General features: G+C 39.1%; 1 protein-coding gene across 5 annotated transcripts in view; it reads right to left on the bottom strand.

Moving 5' to 3' along the window:
- Positions 1 to 10,404, bottom strand: part of TNFRSF19 (TNF receptor superfamily member 19) — an 85,167-nt gene extending 74,763 nt beyond the window's left edge. The window contains exon 1 of one of the 5 annotated variants that reach the window (XM_019736609.2): positions 9,908 to 10,404. The gene's annotated coding sequence lies outside the window, so the exon portion shown is untranslated. Of the gene's footprint in view, positions 1 to 1,241; positions 1,287 to 1,793; positions 1,994 to 9,907 lie in introns of those variants that run through there. The other 4 variants (XM_074330038.1, XM_019736608.2, XM_074330037.1 and 1 more) reach the window with 4 other exon arrangements.
- Between the last annotated feature and the right edge of the window lie 9,445 nt (positions 10,405 to 19,849).

The following is a 19,849-nucleotide window of genomic DNA, read 5'->3' as shown; positions in this document are numbered from 1 at the left end:
GATTCATGTATTAGAGCTATAACTAGTTAATTAAATTGATACATTAAGCAAAGCATGTGACTATTACATGTCTCAATTAACTTCTCATGCAGGTTTCTGGTAGGAAAGGCACTTTACATTGCAATTTCAAGTGCATAAAAAGCCTTCATATGTCCTTAACTTCACATTCAAGATCCAGCATGGACTCAGTCAAAAGACACTCCCATCAGAGAAACAAATAATTTCCACGAATGTCCCAGAAAACACCACCACAACATCCCAGAGTTAGCACTTACTATGGAAAAAAATTCTAAAGTCAATAAAGCCATGTGGCCACGGTAATAAAGTAGATGTCATAAGACATTTTCATGGGTTAAAAAGTAAAGAACTTACAGAGCTCATGATAACACACCATGCATTGTTGTTAAGGCAAGGCAGTATTTTCAAAATGAAATTGCGTCTCCATGTTCTGTAGTATTTTCAGAGCTTGATAAATATTATGCAAAGAAAAATTCTTTTCAAGTACCCACATCTCTGTAAATAATAATCTCAAAAACTGTCTTCTATAGTAGGAGTCAAATCTCAAGCCCTCTAGTTACATATGTTTAAATTAGATAATAAGCAGTGCTTGCAAATAAAATGTATTTTTAAACTACACAAAAGTAGCATTGGCAAAAACGCCTCAGGTGAAACTTCACAATAGAAAATATATTGAGTAAATCCTGAACTAATGCAATATAATCCTTCCTTTTGCATAATGTATCTGATCACAAAAAAAGAACAACATACTAAAATTCTTCGGTTTGTATACGCCACGTTTAACAATAACTGTTTCCTGTTTACATAAAGAAATCATCTTCTAGTAAAGGAAAATGAGTCAAAACCACACCGTCATAAATATTTTGAGTTAAATTGTTGCCATTAAAAAAAATATCGAACGATGCTTATGGTTTTGTTTGCAAATTGGTCCTTTTATTGAAATGCAAAAAAAAAAAAAAGACATGGATTTCTTACAATGGTAAATGTATGCATAGTTCCCTACCATCAAAAGAGATCACTGAATTTTGATCCTTCCAAACTTCATCTTCAAGAGTGTATTAGCTAAATTTCTGTTCCATGAAATGGCACAAGGGCTGTGAGAGCTGACCTTTCTCTCTAATTTATTACACGCTCTACCCATCACTGTGCCAAGAAATACTGCTGACATTTGCTAAACGTTCTTTTTCCACAGAATGAATATGTTTATGGACTACTTATCAAACCTGTAAATGTTCTCTTTCCACCTCCTCAGCTACGCTGGGTAGTCCCGACCTGCAGACAGCTTCCTCCTGAGAAGCGTGCGGCGGCTGCGGGTTGGACGTGCCTCGGGCAGGGGCCGAGCGCAATCGGTTAAGGCCCGGGTGAAGCCTCACGCAGATTGATTTACAAACTCACACACATTTGCCTTAAAAGCAGCTTTTCTATTTACAAGATCCCTGGATAGAAAGACTAAGTCCGCTCATTCCCGTCGCCAACGGCGATCAGGAGGCGTTCACATCCTCTCGTCCCTCCAAGCTGCTGGGACCGAAGCTCCAGCATCTCCGGTGCCCTGGCCCCCGGCAGCCTGTGGCTGTCACTCCTTCCCCAGGGGTCGCCCTCGCCGGGCTCAGGCCGCCCGCCCCCCTCCTCTGCACGTGAGCAGCCCCTGCCTGCCCTCCCCCCTCCGTGGGGCAGCCGCCCCTCTTAGGACCGCCATCCTGCGGGGATCCACCCGGGGCGAGGGCTAGGGACCGCCGCGCAGCGCCGCACAGCCCCTGGTGCAGCGGGACACCTACCTTCCCTGTCACCTGAGCGGCTCCGTCCGCCGCCCTCCGCGTCCTGCCCTCCAGGTCCTGGCTGAAGTCGGAGGCACAAGGGCGGAATGGGCCGGGCCGGGTACAGAGCACCCGGTGCGGACCTTGGTTCGGGGTCCTTCTCCCCGCGCGCACGCGGATGGCTTTCCGCGCCGCCGGCTCGGCGCTCTCCGTAGCCCGGCAACGGCCGCCGCCTCCCGGGGCCCCGCCCACCACGGAGACCCGCCCACCGCACCGCCCGCCCGCGCCCATCGCGCCGCCCCTAGGCTCTCGGCGGCGCCCCCTCGCCGCCCCCGCTCGGCTCAGCGGGCTCTCCCAGCCTCGCTAGCGGGAGCTGGTCGCCCGCCCGCTGAGGCTGGGGGAGCTGGTGAATGCGCCCCAGGCAGACCTTGGGCGGGAATGGGGGAAGGGACCCCAAGACCACGGAGAGCTTGGTTGGGTTAGGGGCATTGCCTTGGCGAAGGGAGGGAGCCTTCGTTTCTATCCTGGACGTGTTTTCCCGGGACCTTTGTGCCTTTCTCTTGCGGGGTCACGTTCTACCCAGCTCTCGATTCTGCATGTGAGTAAAAGTTCCCGGAAAATGGTGTGGCACATTCGCTGGGGTGGATCAAGATCGTGATGGCTTAGCTCACCGACAGCCGCCTCATTCATTCATTGATGATTTTTTCCAGCCGATACTCGCCCAAGGCACCGTCACAGAGAGAAACCTCTAGAGGTCAGGGGTGCTTCCTAGTTAGCTGTGCCCACCTTCTCCATGCCAAGACCAGCCCAGCCCAACTCCCAGGGTCACTCAAGAAACTCAGAGACACTGGTGATGTAGAGAGCACACACAGCTTGGGCTCCATGCCCTTACTAGTACTTTCTGTAAGGTGTTGAAACTTCTGAACTTTAGTTAGTGAATTTATGAAGTGGAGTTAACCGGTGCCCACTTTGCAGATTTGTTGGAAAGAGTGAAAGAATCATGTATGTAAAAAGAAAAGTACTTTTGTAGGCGTAGAATGTATAGAAATGTAAGTAATTATTGTTTCATCTGTGGAGTAAGTGAATAAATGGACAAAGTACCTTCAAACCCAAGGTACTGTGAATGACTAGTACAAAAAGCCTTCCACCATTTCTTATGTGTTGGTTTTGTTTTCCCCACACAACTGCACGTCTCCTTGGTTGGAACCAGATCCTGTTTTCTATACCCAAGGCCCACAGTACCCTCTCCATGAATATTTATTGAGTGAATGGATAAGTTATTAGACTTAACTACTGATAAACACTTCTTGTGAGCTCATACTGAGAACACGGTAGTGCTATACTAGGTACTAGTGAAAAAATACATTAAAAATATTATTGTCCCAAGTGATACAGTTCAAGGTTGTCTACTTCAAACCTAACATGGCCAGAATGTAAATCTCAATAGTGACTTACCTGTAAACAATTTGCAAGTGATATACACTAGCTTATTAGAACCTCAACACCAGTATACGTTTCTCTAGCCTGTCAGCTGTTACCTAGTACTACGACTCCAGACTTGGTGTACTGCACCAACATGCTGTCATTATGAGATTGAAGTTGTCTGTTTGTCTGGGTTCCTTTCCCCAACTAGACTTCGTCTCCTGAGAGCGTCGCTTATTTCCTTAATATCCCAGAGCCTAGCTAGCACATGGGATACTCAGTTCATCTTTGTTAAGCTCAATTATTGCACCCTTCTTTGTAAGGTCTCCTGCATCCACCCCTTCTTCCTCTTTTTCTTTTCGTCCCACCACCTCCATCTCAGGAGAGGTCCTCTCCACCTTTCACCTGAGTATTGCCCCAGCTGCCAAACCTTTCTCTCTGCTGCTCTGTCCCGCTGGACCTGCTTCCACCTGCCTGTCGTCACTGTCCTTGTCCAACCAAAAGATTAACACGAAGTCCCTCATTGTAAAGAGTGGCTTCATATACTCCTTGAATTAGCATTCAGAGATTTCCAAGTTTGGGTTCCACCCACATTTTCAGCCTTATCTTACTCTCCTCTAGACCGTACACTTTATATTCTGGCCAAACTGGTCTGCGTGCCTTGTCTCAAAGTGTTCTGAACTTGCCCTTCCCTTTGCTCTCTAAGCTTCCTCTTCATACTCACCTCTTTCCCTCGCCTCTCTGACTCCTTCTTACCTGACTCCTATTTCAGGACCAACTCAAAAGCCACAACTCTCGGGAGTCTCTCCAAGGTGTGTGGCCTTCCTACTACGTTGATAGCACTTGCCTCATACTTCCTTCTGTCATGACTATCTGTGACTGAGCTTTCTTCCTTAAGGAATTAAAGGAGTTCTGCTTTCAGAGAAGGGGCATGTTGTGTTCAAACTTGTATCTCTGATAGTATCAAACACTCACATAAATGTTCAATAAATGTTTTCTGGTGGAATTGAAGCTGCCAGTTCAGGAACTACATCTTTGACTTCAGCCAAATGTTCTGTTTTCTCTGGCGGCCTTTTGTACTTAGAGACAGTGACGCATTATGTAGCCCATTAGTCTTTGCATCGTCTCATGTGCACGTGATTGATCTTCCCAGTAAGCCTATTAGCTCACTGTGGAGAGACCCTATTATGACACACATGGGTTTTGGCATCAGATAATCTGGTGTTAGATGACAATTTGCCATTCACTAGTTGCATGCCCTTGGAAAAGTTACTTAATCTCTCTAAAATTCTTCAGCTGTAAAATGAGTTGTTTGATTGGTGGTTGTTAAATAAGATAAGGTATTGAGATCACTTAGCCCAATCAATGCCTGGCATATGGTAAGTGTTCACTCGATGGCAGTCATTATTAGCCGCAGTGTACGGCAAATATGCCTAGCATCGGTATAGAAATGATCATTGAAATTATATTTAACAGTGGGGACAAAGAGCATTGAAAACCTCTGTGCTCTATTAAATGCTTCTTACTGTAAAGAAGAGGCATGCTAAGTTAATAAATACTTCCCACTTTGCCTCACTTTGAGTGTATATATGATCTGGTGACAGTATCTGAAGGAGAACCTTGGCCCGCAATTAAGCACCAGAGGTGGTACAAAAAGAACTGTATGATTCCTAGGCTCATTCAGAATGAAATTGATGCTTAGAATTAGGGCTGCAAGCATTTTTCTCCCTTTAAAACACTGACTATTATTAATGGGTTGAGATTTTCACTGTAAAAGCCAAATTTTTATGAGGATCTTGGCAAAAGAGTTGTTTTTAAGATTATGTTAAGGGTTGGTTTTCTGAAGCTAGTTTTAGCAATATCTAAGCTGATACAAAGTATATTTGTCTAGAATGTTTTCCAGAAAAAAAGCTGAACTAATGAGGTAACAAACTTCTTGAAAAATAGTTTTAGTGATAAGTTAGCTCACTGGAAGAAAACTTAATGGAAGATTATTTGACTTTCTCGTAATTTCTAGTGTAAGTTACTCTTCCTTGGGAAAATGGAGTAGATGCGAGCTACATGAAAATCCTGAATTTTGTCTGTGTTAGTTCACAGTGTCTGGCACATAGTAGGTACTCATTAAAAATTTGTTGACTGAATTAATAAATGGGGGTAGGAATCTCAAAGATTAACAAAGTTCACCAAAAATAGTAAGACAATAAGGGGAAAAAAAGAACCAAGGTTTTTACGTAATTCCCAACACCCATTGCTAACAACAGTATAAACTATCAGTATAGGATTGGGGCCAGATGTTGAGTGACTTGCTGAAGGTCACACACCAAGTTAATAATAAAGCTAGGATCAAAATTCAGGCTCCCTTTACCATACCACTAGTACAAAAAGCAATATACATGAAAAGGCCAAGGAGGTTATTTATTTAGTTTATATCATGTCAAAAGTCATGACATTTGTAGAGCAAACTTATTGTAAGTTGCAGCACTTGCACTGATCTTTGTGAGTTTATAACACTCCTATTTGACTGGACTCTTTTCATATGTTTAATGAGAGAAGAAACAGGCCGTTGATTCTCCTCCTCTCCTTCCAGGTAAATATGGTGGACTCCCCTGCATATGGCCGAATTAAGGAACAGACTTGCTGGACAGCAGCCCGCGATACTAGGCCATAGAGCTGCCAAATCCAGAGTATTGGAGACATGTAAGAGGATGGAGAAAGCTGTACTTATCAGAACACATCTCAGAGAGAGTGTGGTGAATGTTGGAAGGAATGGTGTGATAAAGTTGCTTGACACCCCCACCTCACCCTTCTCACTAAAGGACAAAGTTAAGTCACCATGGATGGTGTTAAAGTACTTCTCAATCTAAGGATGTGAGACTTGGTGACTTCTAAGTGGGTGGATTTGGAGCCAAAGCTGATTGACTTGTGACAGTAGAGGAGAAATGAAGCACAGCCACCCTTCCCCGCTTTCATAGCCCATTCCTCTAAATTGGGCTGACAAATGTTTAAAGAATCACTCTTTGAAGGGGCACCAAATTATTAATTTTTTCAGGGTGCTATCACGGGGAGTCTGACCAAACCAATAGTGCATGCTTGAATTTAGTCCAGTCCTGAAGCAGAGGAAGAATGGATTTTGTCTTTAGGTTCTTCATAGCTGAAGATTCTAGGCCAACTGATGGAAAACTCTACCAAAAACTTCTACTAGCTCTCATAAAATATAATCAAAAGAAAGAAAAACAGATCCCATTTTTTTAGCCAAAATTTTGGCTATAATGTTTGCTAACAGTTAAGTTCAGCTCTATATGATTCTTGTAACTGAAAGAATTAACTGCCTAGCCCTAGAACAAAAGATCCCAGATATACTCTAGTGATGTCACTTAATTAACCCCTCCGAGACCCACTCTCCTCATTTGTATAATGGGCATGACAAACTTATTTGTACATTTAATTGAGATATTGTTTTTTTGAATATTATTAGAGTGCCTATCACACAAGTACTCAGTGATATTAGTGAATTAATAATTGGTGAATTAATAAATATTAGTGGGTGTTACTAAGTAATCATCTGTACACCTTTATGAGGGTGATAGGACATGAGGGACAGACAGCTATTTGGCCTAGAGAACAGTGTATGTGTATACATTTTACAGTTGATACATAAATTTATTCACAAGAAATATATTCATTTTTTTCCCAAGGAAAAAACATGGAAAGAGTTAAAAAAAACATGTTCAAAGCTTCTTGATGCAATCAAATGTAGTACGGAACACGTATCATGTTCAAACCCATATTGAATTTGCAAACCGAAATCTCACAAAATCCCACTGGGAATCCCCTTTGAGGAGTAACAACCTTTAATTAGCAATTACTTTTCACGGGCCCCACTGACATCATTTAAGAAAATATCAATTCCTTGAAAACACGCAAAGATGTGCTTATATAATGCCAAATGTATGCATATACTTACAGACACACACACAAATATGCATATATATAATATATAAATATATATATATATATATATATATATATATATAATATATAATATATAAATATATATATATAATTCCACATTGCATTGATATATTACATTTTTGGTGAAAATTATTTTAAATGTGGTAAATTATGTAATTGTGTTTAGACTGCTTAGAAATAGAGAAGCAAAAGAAACAGGTGCAAAATAACCAAACTAATCCCGTTGACTGACACATCTATCATAGAAACAAAACAATGTGCTACAGGAAGAAGTGGCTATCTTTATTATCCAAATTAACATTTTGCTCTGATCAGGTACCCAGTGCATTTGCATTAGCAGTTGTTGGGAAATGGACTATGTATGGTGAACTAGAAAGAACATTGGACTAGGACATGGGACTTCAATTAAGATCGGCCGTCAAGTTACTTTTCTCTAGTCTCAGTTTCCTCGTCCATCAAGTGGCTATAAAAATTCCGCCTTGCTTATGTCATGGGGGATGATCTGATCAACTCCCTCAGGTCACACACGAGAAAACTGAGTAGTGAAGTGACTCTCTTAAGGTCACATAGCTAATCAGTGACAGAATCAGGACTAGAAATAAAAGTCTTTTGAAGACTGGGACTTTCTGCAATAACAAAGCTGCCATTGAAGCAATAGATAGGAAAGTGCTTTGAAAAAATATAAGGGTTTTGTTCATAGAAGTATTATGTAGTATATCTACTTAAATCACAATTCAGATCATCCTGTGACAATTAATTAAGAAATGCCTTTTGAGACTATGCTTGTACATTCAGCAATAGCCATCTTTCTATTAATATCAAATAGAATGTTTCATTTCTCAATGAGGACACAGAAGTAAACAATTATCTGAATTAATTCAGACACTGAAGTGGCTTTTCAAGGACTTGACTTGCCCGAGCTAGTTTTCTACAAAGTCTAAATTAATCAGATAATTGCTAATTATCCCTTTTGTTTTGTGCTGAGTAGAGTCCGGGTTTGTTAGAATGAACCTAGTATCAGAATAAACAGTCATTAAAAATTTTTTTAAATTGCAAATCTGAACTAAATGATCAAGTTCCTAAGCACACTATATTTTTAGGCATCTTCTCCAGTCATTACTTTAAAAGCTTAATTTTGTTTATCTGAATGTGAACATTAATACTACTTTTGTGATTGAAGGAAAACTTTTTAAGCAAACAATGAAAAAAATATCAATCTAAACCAATAATCCAGGATATTATGAACATGCTTTGTCATACTGTCAGTAAAACAAAAACTTAAATGTTTCTCCTGGCATGACTATAAACAACAGTTAAGTCTTTTAGATTCAGTTCTTACTCACACATTTTTTAAATGTAGTCAGCTTAGTACAGTTTTAAATAATCTCCACTTAGCTATCAAAGTTTTAGAATTAAGCAAACAGTGCTAATTACCCTCCTTCTAATATCAGGAGGAAAGTTTAGAAAGTAATTTAATTAATTGGCTCTGAAAAATTAATTACATATGAAATGAGCCTCATTAGACCTTTCCTGTTTCATCAGAATTTCAGACTAAAGAATAACTGGTCTTATCACTTATAATTTCTTTGTGGTTTGCCGAGTATAAAATAGACTGTTGTGATGATAATTAAATATTTTACCCAAATAACTGTGACTAGAACATTAAATTGAACTAATGTGAACATGGAACTCTTACTTTTCCATTGTATTAAGTTCTTGCATAGCAATGTAAAGATTTTAGTGTGTATGAGTGTGTGTGTGTGTGTGTGTGTGTGTGTGTGTGTGTGATCACTGAGTTAACAACAACAAAAGCAAAACCAAACAAACAAGAAAACCCCACGACAACAGTTAACTTTCAAATTCAGCCCAGGAATGTATTTTGGCTTTGCCATGTTGAGCATAAACCAAAGTGAAAATGTGACTAAAAACTTTGTCACATAATAACTGTTGATTACTCAGATAGTTTTCATAAACAGTCGGCAAATTGTAACTTACAACAGCTGTCACCATAAATTTAAAGTAAATGTTAATTTAGGAATATTAGCCTTGTCACTGTTTGTGTAAATAAGGCTCGTGCTATTTCCGAACGTTACAGAATAACACTACAGGATTTTTAAAGCAAACTAAACGCAGCTTTACCCTCAATGTTCTAAAATTCTTCAGTTTCACACATAAAAGGCTTTAATCATACTTGAATGCCTTTTCAGTGATAGAAACTGCATAAAGAGATATATTTGATGGGCTTACATCTTGGAGGTGAAAGAATAAACAAACTAAGGAAACAGTATTGCCAGAGATGTACTGTATTCTTTTATATAAGAAAACAGGGAAAACAGTGGCATCCAGTAAAGTCGTACCGCCTGTTTACTAAATAAAGTAACCTGTAAATACTCAGAGCAATTACAGCTTACAGACCTCAGGCTCCAGAGCGTCCTTGCTTGTGTGCTCAAGTGAGCTCTCTTCTCTTTTGTCCTGTTTGAAGAACTCATTTCCAAGTAAAATTGGCATGACACTTTGTAAACCCTTTTGTACAAACTACTAGCATGGCATCCAGTATCATCTTTACTCTGGTACAGACACGTAGCCTAACTAACGTAGTAGTCAAGTACAGAAACACTTGTTTTTAATTGATTAAAACCATCTTTTTTTTTAGAACACACAGGGAAAGGGAAGTGAAAGCCCCAGCAAAACATAAAATGCTGTACCTGCAACATGCTGAATGAACTCTTTCCAGTACTCACCCTCTCCGCAACTTAGTTTCTCCTTGGCAGCCCTGCTATGCCAAATGCTTCTACCTTCCCAAAATTGTGTGTCAGCACAAGCCCAGACGAAACTTCAAATCCAGGAAAATGAAATTAACCATGCAGATCAAAGGCAGAGGAGCAGGGAGCTGAAGTGCCTGTAATCTGATCGCTGATCAGTTGTAGAACATCAAAGGCAGGGCTAAGTTTATATATAAGCACGGATATCAAGAAATTTCACTTTCAGCAGGTAGTCACCCTCCCGCCTCCTAGCCCACAAATTCTTTTGTTTAACACAGATCACGTTCCCCCCCTCCACCGTTTTTTTGTTGTTTTGTTTTTTGTTTTTCAGGGAGGTGATACCAGTGGTTCTCCCAAGCTTGGGCTGAGTGGCTGGATCCGTAGTCTTTTTGGTTCCCAAGCTGTGTTGTGGATTGTGTGCTGGAAGCTGCCTAGTGCCAGCGGGTTCTGCTTTATCCCTTTCATCTCGCTCAACTGCAGATCCCATGACATCATTCAGCGCCGTGGGACTGGTAGGAGAGCTATAATTCAGCCTGTGGGGGAGTACAGCTCAAGAGAAGCCAGAGTTTGCCTGATTTCTAATCACATTAGGCTATTGTGCCTCAGGCAGGACAATTCCTGTTATCTGTTTCCCAGTTGGATCACTTAGGGATGATTTGGGTATGATAAGATCCCTGATCCATCCAGGTTCCAAATGACAGCGTTTAATTGACTTGTCATTGATAAAAATCACAAGTTTTCACAAAGGCTGTCAAATGTTCAGAATAGTTCAATATCACTATAAGACCATTCCAGAAGACACCTGGGGAGGGGACACTGCCAGTTGGAGAGGATGACATTTTAAAAATGTTTAAAATGTGACAAGTCTTTAAGGATTTTAAGTAAACTGTCTTTTCCTTGAAACTTAAATTATTGAATTATTAAATTATTGAGTATGTTAAAGTAAAGAATTGACTGCCAATTAAATAGTGGTGCTTTAATTAAAGTAATGAATGGGCAGATAACCAACCAACCGTTAATCAGTGACTGATATCTGCCACCCTCTCACTTAAGCCCTTGGGCAGAGATTTAATCTTAGTCTTGGTCTTAATTTGGGATTCTGAAAATTAGATTTTAAAACAGCATGTAGTTCTTAGATAGGTATAATTCATTAACACCTGTTGAGCTTTTAAAATTCATAAAAGGAGAACTATGCAGAGAATAGCACTTGCTCTGTGCTTGCCCCAAAGCTGTGTTTCTTGACTTTTGGGTTGTTTTTTCTAAATCCATACTTTGAACTCTTAACTCACTAAAAATCACCACCGTCTAATTCCCCATAGTTTAAAATTAAACCTAATTCTAAACATTATTTAGAATTTTCTTACTATTTTTCCTTAACAATGGCGGATGCAATAAAATAAGATGATTTTATTTTTAGTATTTATCAAAATAGAAAATAATAGATTTCGTCTTCATTACAATCCAAGACACAGTGCATTTCTGAATTCCAGACTATTCTTTCATGGACTGGAGGAAAATTTCCTGTTTTATAATGGAAACTTGCCAACTTCTAGAAGGTCAGTTAAAAATATTTTTGCAAAACTTAGAAGACAGTAGAATTTAATCTTTTTTTATACAACTTTCCTCCCTAATTGGTTTCATCTAATTTTTCTTGATGTGATCTTTGAAACTGCCGTTTATGATGTATTTATTTCCAGACTCCTACGATCCCTGAACAAATTTTAATAGCAAAATATATGGTTTGAACTGTTAATGAGTTCAGAATAACAGTTAGTCATGTTTAGTTTTCAACATTTCTTTAATGTTTTTTCTACCTCATACATCATTTCTCGAAGATGCACAGAGCTCAGGTAGTATTTGAAGTACAGGTGTGATCCTCTATGACTTCTAGAAAGTAGCGCAGGAAATCTCCTATGAGACCTCGCCTGCACATATTTCCTGGGCTCCGTTGAATACAAAGAAAATATTTAAGAGGACAAAATATTCCTAAGTGGGCATTTGCCCATTTCTTAGCTGAGGTAGTCCAACTCTACAACAAGCATGAAATCCATATTCCATCAAACTGCTTTCAGGAATAAAGTTTCCAGATGCACCGACATATTAAACCGTAACAACTAGATGGTCTGTAAGGTCCTTTGGATAAGCGAGTAAATCCCAGTGTCTTGACAGATAGAGTTCACTACCCGTAGAAACAGGTGAGGGACTAAATTAGGTTCGTAGAGTTCCACTGGAAGCTGCAGGAGGCATTTGAAAGCAGGGAGTTAAATGAAAATCAGCCAAATGATCCTCAGTTCATACAAATGTCACCAAGGAAGATCTGTAGTTCAAAACACATCTAGCAATGCAATATTATCTCCAATGGAAGAGTTTATTCACCAAGTTGCAGACAATTATTTTGAATCGATCCTGTTGTGGCCAAGAACACCCCCACCCCACCTGTGAGATGAAGGGGCCTGAGGTTGGGCCCCATCTGTCACCAGCAGCAGCCTGCGGCTAAGCGCCTGGCTACACTGAGCAGTGACCTCTGACTCCTTGGAGCTCCTTAGTGCTGTGCGCCAGCCACCCAGCCCCTTCATTGTGGGGAGGGGGCCTGGACCATTGTTACCTCTGAACAGCACCACGAACGGGATACTGCCAAGCGTGCCTCTTTCCCCTCCAAGAAGCTTAGATTCGGGAAATGAAATCTGATGCTATGGCAACAAGAAGTATGTCACCCCACTCCCCATCATTATTAGTTTTAATAACACCGAGTTACAGGACTTTATTCGTGATTCCTAGGGCCACAGCCAGTGTAAGTGGCTTGTTTTACTCGCTTCACCAAGTTGCATTTCAGCCACATGGTGTGCAATGGGGCCCAGGCAGCAGTCTGATCCCCAGGGAGGAGCTCCAGGCTACATTCATTGTACTTCAGTTGTTCACACCAAGGAACGGAGGGCTTACTGAGATTCTTGGTGTGGGGTGCCATGGATTCCAGATTGCCACCGAGTGCTGTTTTCTTTCTGACACTGCAAACATGCTTCCTTTGTTTCTTTACCTTGACAGTTAAATGACATAAATTCCTGTGATGGGGAGATACAGATTAAGGTAATTCATACATATATTTTCCCATTACGTTTCAAAGTTCTTGGAGTTACCCAGAACTCATTTCTAATGCCATCTTTTCTAAACTTTCTGTTCAGAGGATACATCCTGGATGATGTCGGATAAGCACAGCTTTTCACATAAATTGGGAGGAATAATTCTAATCATTTGTTTCATTTACACACTTGAGTGTGTGTGTGTGAGTGTGTGTGTGTGTGTGTGTGTGTGTGTGTGTGTGTGTGTGAAGTAGCTAGCTCCATGTTCATTAAGGAGCATGGATACTGGAGTCAGAAAGGCCTTGGTTTAAATCTCTCTCAGTAGCTGCAACTTAACGACAGCTTGGACAACTGGGGCAAGACACTTAATCTCATTGAGCTTCATTTCCCTAAAATGTAAGAAGGGAACATCCATGTGTTAATATTGTTGAGACAACAAATGTGCCTAGAGAGCATCAAGCAATCCCACTCTTGGTATTTATTCAAAGAAAATGAAGTCACTATTTTGAAGCGATATCTGCACTTCCATGTTCATTGCAGCATTAGTCACAATAGTCAAGATATGGAAACACCGTAAGGGTCTATAGATGGATGAATGGATAAAGACAAATATATTCTATATATGTGTGTGTATGTATACATACAGAGAGAGAGATAAATATATAGATATCTATTTATATACATATGGAATATCATTCAGCCTTAAAAAGAAGGAAATCCTTACATTTGCGACAACATAGATGGACCTGAAGGACATATACTAAGTAAAATAAGCCAGACACAGGATAGGTAGTACATAATTTCACTTATATGTGGAATCCAAAACAAATAACAAAACAACACAAAAAACCTTATTGAACTTATAGTAACGTAGAGTAGAATGGTGGTTACCAGAGGCTATGTTGTGGAGGGGAAAGAGGAGAGAGAGAGAGAGAGAGAGAGAGAGAGAGAGAGAGGAATTATTTAATGGGTGCAAGAGGAAAGGAGATTAGGAGATGGATGGTGGTGATTCTTTTGCAACAATATGAATGTACTGAATATCACTGAAATGTACACTTAAAAATGGTTAAGAGTAAATTTTATGTTATGTGTATTTTACCACAATAAAAAAATTGGAAAAAAAAAGTGCACCAAACAGAATAAACCCTTAACAGAAAAGCTCAGTTCTGATTTTTTTCTCTGTGAGAATGAAAGAACAATAGTGGACACCAATGCTAATTGGGAGATCAGACTCGAATGTGAGTCGGCTCATATTCCAAAGGGGGCCAGATGTCCTCAAGCCCTCCCAAGTCCTGGGACCACTCTTATATTATCTGGGACCACGCCATACATGATCATCAAAAAATGAAATGGTTCAAGCCTGTTATGGGTTGAATGGTGTCCTCCCCAAATTCTTATGTGGAAGTCTTCATCCCCAGTCCCTCAGAATGTGACCTTAAGTGGAAATAAGGTCTTTACGGAAGCAACTGAGTTAAAATGAAGTCATTAGGGTGGGCCATAATCCAATATGTCTGATGTGTCCTTATAGAAAGGGGAAGTTTGGATACAGACAAACCTAGAGGGAAGATGATACGAAGAGTCACAGAGAGAAGATGGCCATTTACAAGCCAAGGAAAGAAAAAGCCTGGAACCCATGCCCCACTCCCAGCTCTCAGAAGGGACCAACCCTGCCAACACCTTGATTTCAGACTTCTCATCTCTGGAACTGTGAGACAATCATTTTCTCTTGTTTAAGCCACCCAGCCTGTGGTACTTTGTTATGGCAGCCCTAGCAAACTACTACAGAGCACCTAGCCAACATTTCAGAAGGCTTACATTCTTCTCAGTATGCCCTGTAATTTGCTTCCTAAAATACCTTCTCAGCTCCTGTGGGTCCTCCCTGTTCTGGGTTACCTCCTTTGCGGGCAGAAGGTTCCTTCCTTCTCCCAAAGTGCCAATTCAGGGGTACTGTTGAATGAAGCAGAGTATATGGTAAGTAATTAAAGACAGGGATTAAAGCACAGTTTTGGGCTAGTATAAATAAAGCATCTATGAACACTTGTGTACACGTCTTCCAGTGGGTATGTATTTTCATTTCTCTTAGGTAAATACCTAGAAGTAGAATTTCTGGGTTATATGGTATATGCTAAACTATATAAGAAACTACAAAATTGTTTTCCAAAGTGGTTGTACCATTTTTCATTCCTGTCAACAATGCAAAATCATGTATTCACCACCACAACTCCATTCAGTACAGTTTTATCACCCCCGAAATATCCTTGTACTGTCCCTTTATATTCAACACCTCCCCTGCACTCTCTAACCCCTGGTCTTTTTTCTCACCATATGTTTTTGCCATTGCACAGTATCATATAAATGGAATTACACAATATACTGTCCTGGAGTCTGGTTTGTTTCTCTTAGCAAAATGCACTTAAGATTTATTAATGTTGTTGTGTGGATCAATAGTTGTTCTTTTATATTGCCGAGTAGTATTCCATTGAATGGGTGTATCCCAAACAAATGTGAATTTGTTTATCCATTCACAAGTTGAAGAGCATCTAAGTTCTAAATGTTGGCAATTATAAATAAAGCTGCTAAATACATGTACAAGTTCTTCAAAAAATGTTCATTTCTCTTGGGTAGATACCTAGGTGTGGGATTTCTGAGTCATATAATAGCTAAGCTTAGGTTTATAAGAAATTTCCAAACTGTTTTCTAAAGAGGATGTATCATTTTGTATTCCTTCCAGCAATGTATGAGAGTTCTAGTTGCTCCATGCTCTCACTAGCATTTGGTATTGGCTCTTTTTAACTTTAGCTATTCTGATAGATGTGGAGTGTTATTTCATTGTGGTTTTAACTCTCAATTCCCTAATGATTAGTGATGTTGAGTATCTTTTCATATACCTATTCGCTCCTTGTATACATTTTTTTTTGGTGTAGATTCTGTTCAGATCTTTTGCCCATTTTAAAATTGGTGTTTTATCTTCTTATTGTTGAGTTTTTAGAGTTCTTTGTCAGACACATGGTTTGGAAATAAACTCATCTGGTCTGTGGCTTGTCTTTTTATTCTCTTCTCAGTGTCTTTCCAGAGGAAATGTTTTAAATTTAATTAAGTCCAATGCAATATTTTAAAAAATGGATCATACTTTTCATGTCATATTTTAAAAGTCTTTGACAAACCAATGTTATACAGATTTTCTCCTATGTTTTCTTCTGGTGGTTTTATAATTTTACACTTTACATTGAAATCTGTCATCCATTTTGGGTTAAATATTGTATATGACGTGAGGTGCAGATTAAGGTTCATTTTTAGGCCTATGACCATCCAGTTATTTCAGAACAATTTGTTAAAAAGGCTACATTTTCTCCATTGAATTTTTTTGGCAGCATTGTAAAAAGAAATTAGTTGATTCTATTCGGTGTGGGTCTATTTCTGGACTCTCTACTATGTTCTTTTGACCCACGTCTCTGTAATTTTGTCAATACCATATTATATTTATTACTCTATCTTTATAATGAGTCTTGAAATCAGGTAGTGTGAATCTTCCAACTTTGTTTCTTTCCAGAATTATTTTGACTATTCTAGTTCTTTTGACTTTTCATACAAATTTCAGAATAAGCTTGTTGAAATGTATAAAAAAGCTTTCTGGGATTTTAATTGATATTATGTTGAATCTATAGGTCTTATTGGGGAGACTTGATATTCTAGCAATATTGTTTTCCTATCCATGAACATAGTAATATGTATATCTGTGTTTGCTCTCTTTGATCCTTGTTTTGTATTTATAAGAATAAACATTATTCACATATTTTGCTAAATTTATATACCTAAGTATTTAATTTTTGGTGTTACTATAAATTACATTGTGTTCTTAGGTTAAAATTCCAATTGTTTATCACTAGTCTATAGAAATATAATCGATTTTTGCAAATGGATCTTTTGTTACCTTGATAGATTTACTTAATAATTCTAGGATTTTTAAAAAATGTTATTTGGGTTTTCTACAGTAACATGATGCTGTATGCAAATTGAGATTGTTTCATTATTTCTCCAATCTGTATGTCTTTTATTTCTTTTTCTTGCCTTACTGCATTAGTTAGGACTTTCATTAGGATGTTGAATGGGAGTGGTGAGAGAAGATACCCTTGCCTTTGTCTTCATCTCAAGGAGAAAGTATTCAATCTTTCACCATTAAGTATAATGGTAGCTGTAGGGTTTTTGGTAGATGATTTTCATCAAACTGAGGAAGGTCCCCTCTATCCTTAATTTCTGAGAGTTTTTATCATAAAATGAATGGCAACTTTTGTGAAATGCTTTTCTCCATCTATTGAGATGATCATATAGTTTTTCTTCAGTTTGTTTATGTGGTGAATTAAACTGATTTGTTTTTGAATGTTGGGGCAGTCTTGCCTTCTTGGGACTCAATTGTGATGTATGAGCTTTTTTATATATTGCTCAATTCAGTTTGCTGATTTTTTTTTCTTTGCATCCACATTCATGAAAGATAGTGATCTCTAGCTTTCTTTTCTTGTAATATCTGTGTTTGGTTTTGGTATAGGGTAATGCTGAATTGGGAAGTGTTACCTCCTCTTTTATTTTTGAGGAGAGTTTGTGTAGAATTGATATTATTTCTTCCCTAGATATAAAATTTATATATTTTTATAAAGCATGTACCATGGCCCAGTTCCTATTTCTAATTTATAGAAAATGACTACATTATGAACCCTTCCTAACTTTATTTAAGGTCACAGTCTATCAATTATATGGGCCTCAGAGTTTAGTTTCTACCTATTTTCTAGCTTCATAGATCATTAAAAGCAAGTAAGCGATACCTGCATTGATGGATATAAGGAATTTTGCAAAAGGAAGCTCTTCTAGTCAACTTTCTACCTTGTGATGTTCTATAATAGTTAGGGAGTCATACTGTTTGGATGGATGGTTTCTTGCATCAGGCTGCATTGGCTCCAGTTCCGTTACTTCCACATGAACTTCTGAATGTGAATGAGTCACTTTAAACTTCAGATTCCTTATTTCTAAAATGAGGATAATAAGAGTACCTATTCCTTAGGGTTCTTGTGAACATTAGAAGAGTACTGGCATGTAATAAGTATGGAACACAAGGTAACTCTCAGCTACAGTATGCTTTACAACTGTCATTTCTGGTGTTAACAGGTGAGAAAAATTTGTTTCTTTTTGGAAGAGAAAGGCACTCCATATTTTGCTTTGTCTAAGCATTTTACATGTTGAAACCAAAAGATATTTTGCATTTTGGCAAGCTACATGTTTTATAGCATTTGTAAGTGAACACTTTTAAGTTTTAAAAGCTGCTACTGTGATGTTTCAAGACTATACAACTGAAAAGTCCTAAGTGTATCGTGATGGTTTTCAGGGGATACTTCATGTTCATGTTAGAAGTCAAGACTAAGGATGCAACATGCTTTAGATGAATATATAAGATAATAAATAAGATTCTGTCAAAATAAGAAATGGAGAGAGAGAGAGAGAGAGAGAGAGAGAGAGAGAGAGAGAGAGACAGAGACAGAGAGAGACAGAGACAGAGAGACAGAGACAGAGAGACAGAGACAGAGAGACAGAGACAGAGAAACAGAGAGAAACCTCCATGATTGATAGGGACTTTCATATACAGCTACAGCTAGACAGTGAGTGAGTCTTCCACTATCAGTGGCTCAATGTGCCCCAGAACAGAGAAGGATGTTTGGTCCTCACAAGTGCCCAGGCTAAGAGTGGTGTGGAGAGCAGGAGTCTCCCTGGAGACAGGGAGGAATAACTGGGAACACAATAGAGGTGGTCTGTGTATGTCAGGGATTGTAGAAGGAGCAGCACTTTGCGATTCTGCTATTCTGGCACGATGGGCTTCCTAGAGAGAGGACAGAGGTGCTGAGGTGCTAGGAAGGAATAGAGCGCCTCATGCTAAAACTAAGGGTATGACATGACATGGGTGAATAGCTAAGACCTCAGCTGGTAAAAGATGGAGGATGTCTAATGGGTAACAACTCAGGAGAGTGATCAGAAGTGAAGGACCCTGAGGCTGAGTTCACATGGGACACTGGCAGGAGAGGCTCTGTGATCAGAGGTAGAAAAGTGTCCAGCCCTCCTTCAAACACCTTGATGATCTGACAGCTCATTTGGGGTCTCCAAGAGGTTGGGAACCCAGTGGGACTCAATTTTGTTGTCCATGCCACAGAGCTGTTAACAACAGCTCTTTGTTAACTATCTCCCTTCAAGCTGGTGCTCTGCTAGCTTTGTAATCGACTTTTCCAGTTCACAGGCCAAGAGACTAAGGGTCAGAAAAGTGACGTCACTTTCCAAGGTCACATGGCTAAAATCACCTCAGGAGTATATGACTCTAGAGCTGTGCTCTTTTACAAGCTCACACTATTTCACTATTATTTTCTGTTAATTAAATGTCTTTCTAAAATGCTGTTTCAGTTTGCATAAGTAAGAAGCCCTGCCAACTTAAGTGTTAATAGCCTCTGTAAATTAAATCAGCTTCTTGTGCCACAGGAATCCCCCACAGGAGGCTTATGGGTACTCCTTTTACAAATATTAAATTTCAAATATTGGGTTTTTTTTTTAATTACAAAAACAGCATATATTTATTATAAAAAATTAGATAAGTATAGAAAAAGTAAACAAAACAAAACAAAACACCATATTACCCATAATTCTAACTTTTTCTTTTGAAAAGAATATAGATTTAAATAACTAAAGCAAGGAGAAGCCTTGTTCTTCCCCCAGAGGTAACCCCTGTCAACAGTGTGTTGAACATACTTCTAAATTGATATTCTTTTGATTTGAGGACACGAATGTAGCTTGGCCACTATCACTGCTGCTTCTC

This window comes from Rhinolophus sinicus, linkage group LG04 (genome assembly GCF_036562045.2).
Source record: "Rhinolophus sinicus isolate RSC01 linkage group LG04, ASM3656204v1, whole genome shotgun sequence".
Lineage (NCBI taxonomy): Eukaryota > Metazoa > Chordata > Mammalia > Chiroptera > Rhinolophidae > Rhinolophus > Rhinolophus sinicus.
The sequence above is the reverse complement of the archived record's forward strand: the minus strand, read 5'-3'. Positions and strand labels throughout refer to the sequence as shown.